The 10,384-nt window shown below is 35.4% G+C and overlaps 1 long non-coding RNA gene across 1 annotated transcript; it reads left to right on the top strand.

Annotated features, from left to right (window-relative positions):
- The first annotated feature begins 1,439 nt into the window (after nt 1-1,439).
- LOC122237709 lies at nt 1,440-9,784 on the top strand. Its single transcript, XR_006216320.1, has 3 exons — nt 1,440-1,505; nt 3,924-4,136; nt 9,650-9,784. It is a non-coding gene; the product is annotated as an uncharacterized LOC122237709 (long non-coding RNA).
- Nucleotides 9,785-10,384: the final 600 nt, after the last annotated feature.

Genomic DNA, 10,384 nt, shown 5'->3' with positions numbered 1-10,384 from the left:
GTGCTAAAAAAGAGTCAAAGAGACACAAGGGCCAACTGAAAGAGTTCCCAATGGTAAAAGCTGGAAAAATGTGAGCAACAAAATAAATGAAATAATATTGGATTACAACTCAATATATAAAACAAATATGCATGTGTCCACACTGATATAAATAAATGACTAAATAAATAAATAAGTAAATGATTAAATAAACAGGGAAGAATAGATAAATTTCTTGTGTGGAAAAATTTCAAATAATTTATATAGATGCTCCACCCTCAATTAGGTAAAGCATAACTCTTACCCCCTTAAGTGTAGATTTCATTTAGTGACTTCCTTCCAAAGAGTACAATGTGGAATGGAAGGAAAAGAACTTGAGAGTGGATAAACCTGACTCCTACCAGCTCCGCCAAGTGATCGAAGTCACCATCAACAGTGATAAATTGAATTGATAGTATTAACCTTCATATAATATCGTGAAAATGGCATGTGACCTATGTGGCCTTCCTTCCAAAAAAAAAAAGATATATATAACCCTAATCTAATCATAGGAAAAACATCACAAAAATTGCAAAATGGGGATGTTCTACAAAAACTTGACCAGTACTCTTCAAAATTTTCAAGGTTATCCAAATTGAGTTATGTTTGAGAAACTATCACAACCAAGAGGAGCCCAAGGAGACATGACTAGTATATGTGGTATCATGGATGGGATAAAGGAACAAAAAAAGACCATTACATAAAAAGTAAGAATATCTGAATAAAATTAAACCTTTAAATTAAAAGCAATGGGTCAATAATTGGTCATTAACTATAACAAATGTACCATATTAAGCAAGATGCTAATAATAAGAGACAACTGGATATGGAGTATAGGGAAACTGGACTACTTTACATGATTCTGTAAATATAAAATTGTACTAAAATAAAAGACTTATTAAAAAGAATATATGATATAAATATACAAAGTTTATACATCACGTAACTCTCATTTTTACTGAGATATAACTAACATATAACATTATATTCATTTCAGGTATACAACACAATGATTTGCTCCACATCTCTCTATATTGTGAAATGATAACCACAATAATTCTAGTTAACATCCATCACCATACACAGTTACACATTTTCTTTCTTTTGATAGGAGCTTTGAAGGTGTACTTTCTTTGTGACTTTCAAATATACAATACAGTATTATTAACTATAGTCACCATGCTGTACGTTATATTCCATGATGTATTTATTTTATAACTGGAAATTTGTACTCTTTGACCACCTTCCCAACTTCCCAACTTCTTCTCCCACTTGCCAACCCCCACCTCTGGCAACCACCAATCTGTTCTCTGTATGAGTTCACTTTGTTTCTTTGTTTCTTGTTTTTGTTTTTGTTTTAGATTCCACATATAAGTTAGATTGTACAGAATTTGTCATTGTTGGACGCATAACGCCCTCTTTGTCTATTCATGTTGTTGCAAAGAACAAGACTTCCTTCACTTCATGGAAGAATAATATCCCACTGTGTGAGTGTTCATTTGTATTTATATTTATATTTATATTTATATTTATATTTATATTTATATACAAAATACATCACATTTTCCTTATCCACGCATCAACTGATGGATACTAAAGTTGTTTCCATACCTTGGAATTTTCAGCTGTTGTAAATAATGCAGGAATGAAATGGGGATTCGTGTATCATTTTGAATTAGTGTTTTCACTTTCTTTTGGTAAAGTGGAATTGCTGGATTATATGGCAGTTCTATTTTTAGCTTTTTCAGGAAACTCCATACTGTTTGTGACTCTGTAAAACTATAATGCAGAAAATTATTTTACTCTATGCTCATAAACCAAATGTCTTTTTTATAACTAATTTTTTTCTTTCAAAGTTTTATTTAAATTCTAGTTAACATACAGTGTAATATTGGTTTCAGGAGTAGAATTCAATGATTCATCACTTACATACAACATCCTGTGCTCATCATAATAAGTGTCCTCCTTAGTACCCATCACCCATCTAGCCCATCCCCTACCCACCTCCCTCCATCAACCCCCAGTTTTTTCTCTACCTTTAAGAGTCTCTCGTGGTTTGTTTTCTTCTCTTTTCCTCCCTCTTGTATATTCATTTTTTTGTTTCTTAAATTCCACATATGAGTGAAATCCTATGGTATTTTTCTTTCTCTGACTGACTTATTTCGCTTAGCATAATATACTCTAGCTCCAGCCACATCTTTCCCAATGGCTAGATTTCATTCTTTTTGATGGCTGAGTAATATTCTGTTATATGGAATTCATCTTTTTTTATCCAGTCATCAGCCAATGGACATTTGGGCTCTCTTTATACTTTGACTATTGTTGATAATGCTGCTATAAACATCAGGGTGCATGTACCCATTCAAATCTATGATTTTGTATCATTTGGGTAAATACCCAGTAGTACAATTGCTGAATCATTGGGTAGTTCTATTTTTACCTTTTTGAGGATACTTCATGCTGTTCTCTAGAGTGGCTACTCCAGTTTGCATTCCTACCAACAGTGCAAGAGGGTTCCCCTTTCTCTGCATCCTCATCAATACCTGTTGTTTCTTGTGTTAATTTTAGTCATTTTCACAGGTGTGAGGTGGTATCTCTTCATGGTTTTGATTTGTATTCCCTGATGATGAGTGATGTTGAGCATCTTTTCATATGTCTCTTAACCATCTGGAAGTCTTCTTTGGAAAAGTATCTATCCATGTCTTCTGCCCATTTCTTTACTGGATTGTTTGTTTTTTGAATGTTGAGTCTGCCAAGTTCTTTATAGATTTTGGATACTAACCCTTTATCAAATAAATCTTTTGCAAATATCTTCTCCCATTCCATAGGCTCCCTTTTAGTTTTGTTGATTGTTTCCTTTGCTGTGCAGAAGATTTTTATTTTGATGAAGTCCCAATAGTTCATTTCTGCTTTTGTTTCCCTTGCCTCTAGCAATGTGTCTAGTAAGAAGTTGCTATGGCCAAGGTCAAAGAGGTTGCTGCCTGTTTTCTCCTGTAGGAATTTGATGGTTTTCTGTCTTATGTCTAGGTTGTTAATCCATGTCGAATTTATTTATGTATGGTGTAAGAAGGTGGTCCAGTTTCATTCTTCTGCATGTTGCTGTTCAGTTTCCCCAACATCATTTGTCGAGGAGACTCTTTTTTCCATTGGATATTTTTCCTGCTTTATGAAGATTAGTTGACCATATAGTTATAGGTCCACTTCTGGGTTTTCTATTCTGTTCTATTGATCTATAATGTCTGTTTCTGTGCCCTTACTATGACAGGGAATGGATGGAATAAAATAGGCAGAGAGGGAAAGGTTAGGACCTAAGGTCCCTGAGTGGGGAAAAACACTTATTTTAAAACAATGTTGAGAGCTTCTGACCAAGAGTAAACTCCCTCAGGCTTAAGGTTCCTCCTAAGAATGTAACAGAAACCACCTACTCCGCCTCAGGTTTCCCTCAGGAATTTGACAATTATAATTATAGGGGAAATTATAATTATAGGGGAAAATTCAATGAATTTTTGGACGCTTATTTGCTAATAAAGGCATGTGTGCTATTGATGCAGAATGTAGACTTCCAAGCTGCATGAAATAAGACAGCTGTGGCAGGAGATGACCTGCCTGACAAGATCAGTGGAGAGAATTTGTATATGGATAGCACAGATATGGTAGAGGGTAGGACAGAAAAATAAGGCAATCACTAAATGTACCAATTGACATATTGAAGAACAGACTTCTCTACCTCCCTCTCTGATACACAATTTGGAGGTCCAATTTTACTTCTACTTTTGTCAGCTAGAAATAAAGAACTGGCGGTATAAAGGGAGGGTGACGTGGTGCATAAGAGCAGTGCTTCTCAAACTTCAAATGCAGGGAATTCACACAAGAGTTTTATGAAAATGCAGATTCTTATTCCATAGGTCCGTAATGTAGCTGGAAATTCTACATTTCGAGCAGGGTTCCAGGTTTTGTTGATGCTGTGGTCTAAACCATACACTCTGAGTATCAAGGAACCAACAGGGAGTGGTTAAAAGAGAAATTTGAACTGCAGGCTGTGAAATCATCAATCCTGAAGAGAGTGAAAACAAAGAAGGCATTTTAATGTTGAACCATGGCAGAACTTTGAACACTGGGTGAGTACTTTGAATTGCTTGATAAACTGTTCAAATTAACAATAGGAATGTCAGAAGTAGGTTAAGCCAATCAAAGCAACAATTGTTGAGATCATTTGTAGCCATCAGGAGGCTATGGGAAAATGGTGCTCAGCAGGGGAAGAGCTTCAATGTAAATGAAAGTCTCATTTCATTAAATAAAGGTGTTTTCTGATATCACTTTTGAATGTTCTCAAGTATTTACCTTGAGTAACCAACATTCTAATTACTGTCTTCCAACTGGGATATGGAAATAAATGCACTTGTAATATATAGAAAATATGCTGAAATGTCTTTGGCATATGAATAGGTCACATTTTTTCAATGTTGGAAAAAGAAATAAAGGCAATAACAGTAAACATGGGATCACAAATTAGCAGAAACCGTTGAGCCTCTGAGCTATTTCCTACAGGTAATTGTAAACTTAAAATAAAATGTTATATTTACATTTTGATGCATTTGAAGTTTCCTAAGAATTTTATTGCATTTTCTTATTTAATATGAGCAGAAAGAAAAAACAGCTATTCCCATAACAATATGCAAATTTGTTAATGGGTTATTCTCCAATAGATTCTGAAGATTTCTGATTCCCCAGTAATTATTTTTAAAACATACTCTTAAACCTAATTTAGTGTAGGATGTCAGATAATATTTCCTAAGAGAAAAGCAACAGAGTATGAGCAAAGTTACACCATTAGCCAAAGTGAATATGCAATTTGTTGTCTATATTTTTCTTTTCTTGGGGGAAATGGGAAGATAGTACCCATAGTTACGGAAATAGCTCAGTACCACTATTTCATAAACTAATGAAAACAAAACTATTTTTTCCATTTCCTATGAAATTTAGAAAAATGGAAACATTAAAGAATGTCTTCAGACCATTACTTTTTATTTTATTTAACTAATTTCCATTGAGAAGTTAATACATATGAACTAAGTTTGCTCTTTTTAAGCTTTAATTTTTTATTTAATTGTGAATTACATATTGTGGATCGGGATGAATGTTTAAAAAGATTTTCTCTTTCCTAGAATTAGATTGTTTATATTAGTGTATAAGCAAAATAATGGCCATGACTTGACAAGGCTATTCTGAATTCAAGGCTATTCTCATCAACAGACTTATAAAATTGTCAAAGGGAATAATCAAGTACCACTCAAAGATGTTTCTCAAACAACTGAACCAAACCAAAGTTTCTCATTTTGATAAATGATAATCCACATTTAGGTATTTCCAGTAGCTGTGGTTGTTGAAATTTCTTTTATCTGCTGTTGGATCATATTCACTATTGTGAAGGCCAACCTTTGATGAGAAGGCTGGCAGCTGGAAAACAGAGTGAAGTTCTAGAAGCCTGCACTGAGAAAAAAAAAAAAAAAAAGTTAAGGAAAGCTCAGTTAATTTGTATGTTTATTCTCCAAAGCCCTGAAACACCTTAGTTTTAAATATCAAATAAATACCCTTACTTTATATTTCCCACGTGCTTGAAGGTTGAAAATAGTGCTCCACATCAAGAGTCTGATTTCCATGTCACCCTGTCAAATAGTTGTTGCCTTCAGCTATAAAAGTGCCTGTAGTCCTGGGAGCACCATGCCCAAGTTTAATTGACTTCAAAGGACATCCATTCAATGAAATGAAACCCTGTGTTGGAAGGAGATTGTCCCAAGGCAAATCAATAAGGTCATTTTGGGGCTCTAAGTTTGAAGAGGGAGTTTCTTCTAGTACATTCTGTCATATGCACCCAAAAGCTTTTCACTTTGTGGAAAGTCTAAGTTGTATTACTGCTTTCTTGCTTTGTGTAGCTGTAATTGAGGTGGATTATTTAAGGGTATTGTTGGTTCAATTTAAGTGAGATCTATCAAAATCCCTTTAAGTAGGAATTTATTTAAAATGATCCATTTAAAAAAGGTTTATGTTGTGATAAGAACAATGGGAATTGTTAATAAGTTTGGAGTAAGTCATTTTTAAATGATGATTTGCTTTTCCCCCACAGTAGGCTATGTTTTCTAAAGAAAAACATTTCATATTAATATATTTTCAATTTACATCACAATAAAATCTGTTATGCTTGATTTCTGGTTCTGATGGAACTTTAAATTTTAAAGAGTTGTATACAAATCAGTGGTTCAAACTATTTGGATGAAAAAAAAAGATGTAAATTCTCTTTTTTTAATGTTTTACTTATTTTTGAGACAGAGAGAGACAGAGCATGAGTAGGGAGAGGCAGAGAGAGAGGGAGACACAGAATCCAAAGCAGGCTCCGGGATCCGAGCTGTCAGCACAGAGCCTGATGTGGGGCTCGAACTAACGAACCGTGAGATCATGACCTGAGCCAAAGTTGGACGCTTAACTGACTGAGCCACCCAGGTGCCCCAGAAGATGTAAATTCTTAAGTATAAGGTTATTTAGATATGAAGTGATGTTGAGAATACAAAGTGTAGCAGTTGTTATAGACTCATTAAGAACTACAAAACACTAGTGCTGATCACTCTCTAAATATAACCTATATTCTTATGTGGAAGATTGTATTAACATATACTGTTTCAACAAGAGGCCTAATCGTATGGTCATCTTATCTATTTATAAGACATTTAAAGAAAGAAATCCTCCAAGTCATTCTCAAACGTCCTTATGGTTCCTCAAAGACAAATTATTCCTCTAAGAGAGTGAGACTTCTTTAAAGGAATGTTACAATGAAATGTGCCTTGCAGTGAAAACGGTACTTTCTCCTTCGGATGTAATGTTTTGCCCCTGAAGCCTGGGTCTTAGTTATAGAACAATGACAGGCTTGGCAGTGAGGATACCAGTTTCCAGTATCACTGGAGCTTTCCCCTTTGCTTTCTTGTTAGTCTCGATTTCTTTAAACAAATGGATTATTGGTAAGATCACTATATTAAACACAGGAGGGTTGGTGTGGTCCCTGGTGGTTTACAAATCTCATGGGTTTCTCAATAATTTGATTTCTGGCTTTTTGAAGAAGCCCTTATTATTGCCTATGTGATTGGATACAAGAAACACTTTCTTTTAGCAATCATGTCAAATTTGGTTTTGTCTGGATTTTCATGCTATATTTAAAATTGTATCAGATTTAAAGAGGAAGAGCCATCTCTATCCCTTCTCATAAAATGCCCATTGTCGGGGCGCCTGGGTGGCTCAGTCGGTTGAGCGTCCAACTTCGGCTCAGGTCATCATCTCCTGGCTTGTGGATTCGATCCCCGCATCAGGCTCTGTGCTGGCAGCTCAGAGCCTGGAGCCCGCTTCAGATTCTGTCTCCCTCTCTCTCTGCCCCTCCCCAGTTCATGCTCTGTCTCTGTCTCTCTCTCTCAAAAATAAACATAAAAAAAAATTCAAATGTCCATTGTCATCTGGGTGGGACTACTCTCTTCTTAGAAGGAAGTTATGGTCTTCGTTCCATCCATTTTGTTCCCACACACAGACCACTCTGTCCATGGCATGAAATGTCTAGGCTCAGTTCACTAAGTCTCTCATATCTCCAACCCTATGAGCAAATAAATGCCTGTGTCTATTCAGTCCAGGCGGCACTGTCTCCCCTAACCAAGGCAATGGCTCCCTGTACACAAGGCATAGAGATGGTGTTTGTTGCTAGGGCTGCCCCAACTAAGTATCACCCACTAGGTAGCTTAAAAGCAACAGAAGTTTAGTATCTCACGATTTTGGGAGGGAGAGTCTAAAAGCAAGGTGTTTGCAAGACTCCTTCTGAAACTTTGGGTAGAATCCTCCCTTGCCTCTTCCTGGCTTCTGGTGGTGGCTGACAATTCTTGGTGTTGCTTGTTTTAGCTGCATCAATCCACTCTCTACCTGTCATCACATGGCCACCTGCACATTATCTTCCCTCTGTGTATGCCTGTCTAAATTTCCCTTTTTTTATAAAGACACCAGTTGTATTAGATTAAGGTTCACCTTAATTACCTCATCTTAACCTGATTAAATCTGCAAAGACTGCATAAGGTCACATTTTGACTTCCTGGGGATTAAGACTAAAATATATCTTCTTGTGCAGGATACAGTTCAACCCGTGACAGAATATATAGCTTACTTATTAAAAAAAAAAAAAAAACAAAAACATTTTCAGACATGAGGAATATATTCCCAGACATAAAGGGCTGACAGAAGAAATTTTGGTTTCTTGGTTTGTTTATTTCTTTTGTTTGGTAATGAGACTTTGGTGTCTTTAGTTTGCACTATTTACATTCTTTTAATTTTAAATCCATAGTATTTAGTATATGGTTTAGCAAATAATGAGAAGTCTAGTCATGGTCTTAAAATAAACCATGGATTATTGAATTCCAAGCACATCAAATGTCATGAAATCAACAAAACACCTGCTAGTTGCTCCGTCCCTGGGGACATTTAAACAGGACAGGTAATCAAAAACAGTCAGGCTTTGAGATTTCTTTTCACATCATTTTCTTCATATATACCTCAGATGCTCAGTCTTTTAAGTACGTTCCTTTCTTAGCCATTTCACCTCTGCCTTCTGTGTTTCCTTTTACGCAGTCCCAGAGCTTTGAATTGTGTTGATTCATTCCTGGAACAACAAAAAGCATTTCACTTTACAACAGCATTTCTCAAGGAATGGGTGTGTTGTTTTTCTTTCCATTGGTCCATCTCTGCTTCATAGATATCTGAAGATATTTTGCTGTTACCTAATAGTACCTGCACACAGAGTAATGTTTTCATGTGCCATAAAAGTCATTTTACCAGAAAGTGTCATTGATTTACTTGTGGCAATATAGGATTCCTTGATTAAGAGTTTGACAAATCCCCATTGAAGCTGCATAATAAATCAATCTTTTACTGGAAAAGCCTGAGAAGGGGGTAAGTGAAGATGCTATACATTAGTACCTGGAGGAGAGTTACTAACCTCTATTCTCTGGTGATCAATCACCTCGGCTGGGTTGCACTGACAATGTCTGGAGGTCATCTGGTTAATGAGACAGCACTGGGAAAGTCCTTCCAGGATTACATTTTATCAGTCAATCATTAACACCCATATTAGACACCAAGATCCATTTGCTACTTTTAAGAGAAAATCTTGTGAAATATATCCAGAGCAGATTAATGATGACAAATGGATTACACAAAAACAATTAAGAAAATGTGCCATCGCTCTTAGAGGGCCTCCATTAGGAAGAATTAACACAAATTAGCAGTAAGTTGTGTTTTTTTTTAATACAAAAGTCTTTCTTGAAAACACATGTCTACTATGCCAAAGGATAGGAAAATAACAATTAATACATTATATCATTTTAAATAATGGATTAATAGTGGAAATATCAACATTTGACCGAGATTGTAGACATCCTTGCTCAAATGTTGGTTTCCAGAGCATGGGTGTTTGCAAATTATTATCACAGGAATGTGTGTATATGGAAAATGAAATTATAAAAAGAGAATTATTCATGTCTCAGGAATTATAATTTTGGCTGTTAGCTATAGAGATGAATTAAAATGCATTCTTCTCTTTTTTTCTTTTGAGGAAACAAAAGGAAGAAGAAGTTGGGCCCAAGGCTCATTTAAATTTTGTTTTTAGTCTCCAATAAACATAGCAAATCACTTCACTTAATTTTTGTTGTATAAAGAGCAGACATCATTCATCTTTATACCCTCAGCAGCTAGTAAGTAGACACTCAAAACCTGGCTTTTTAATAATTTATTTTTTATTATAATTTCAATGTCATACAAAGTTAATATTCTTTCTTTCTTTTTCTGAAGAAAACAATCTTTACTGTCGTTATCCAATATCATCCATTTTTCTGTTATACTGAAGTATTCTGTGACATGAAAGTTTAAGTACATACTCTATATAAAAGGACATTCTATATATAACTGACTTAGGCTAATGAAAAGCATTGAGCTATCATAGCCTTTTATAGCCATTAATATGTGAGTTTTTGTCCTAGTGGTCAGCTAATTTTAATTTTTTCTTTCTTCCCAAAGTACTTGGATGGCATATCTAATTAAAGAATTTCTTTTTTTTTTTTAATTTGTTTAAAATCTTTATTTATTTTGAGAGAGAGAGAGCGCGAGCAAGGGAGGAACAGAGAGAGAAGGAGACACAGAATCCAAAGCAGGCTCCAGGCTCTGAGCCATCAGCACAGAGCCCGACGCAGGGCTCAAACCCACGAACTGTGAGATCATGACCCGAGCCAAAGTCAGACGCTCAACTGACTGAGCCACACAGGCGCCTCTAATTAAAGAATTTCTTGTTCTA

The sequence above is a fragment of the Panthera tigris genome, chromosome B1 (genome assembly GCF_018350195.1).
Source record: "Panthera tigris isolate Pti1 chromosome B1, P.tigris_Pti1_mat1.1, whole genome shotgun sequence".
In the NCBI taxonomy this organism is placed as follows: Eukaryota; Metazoa; Chordata; class Mammalia; order Carnivora; family Felidae; genus Panthera; species Panthera tigris.
Note: the sequence above shows the minus strand (reverse complement) of the source record. Positions and strands in the feature narration are given on the sequence as shown.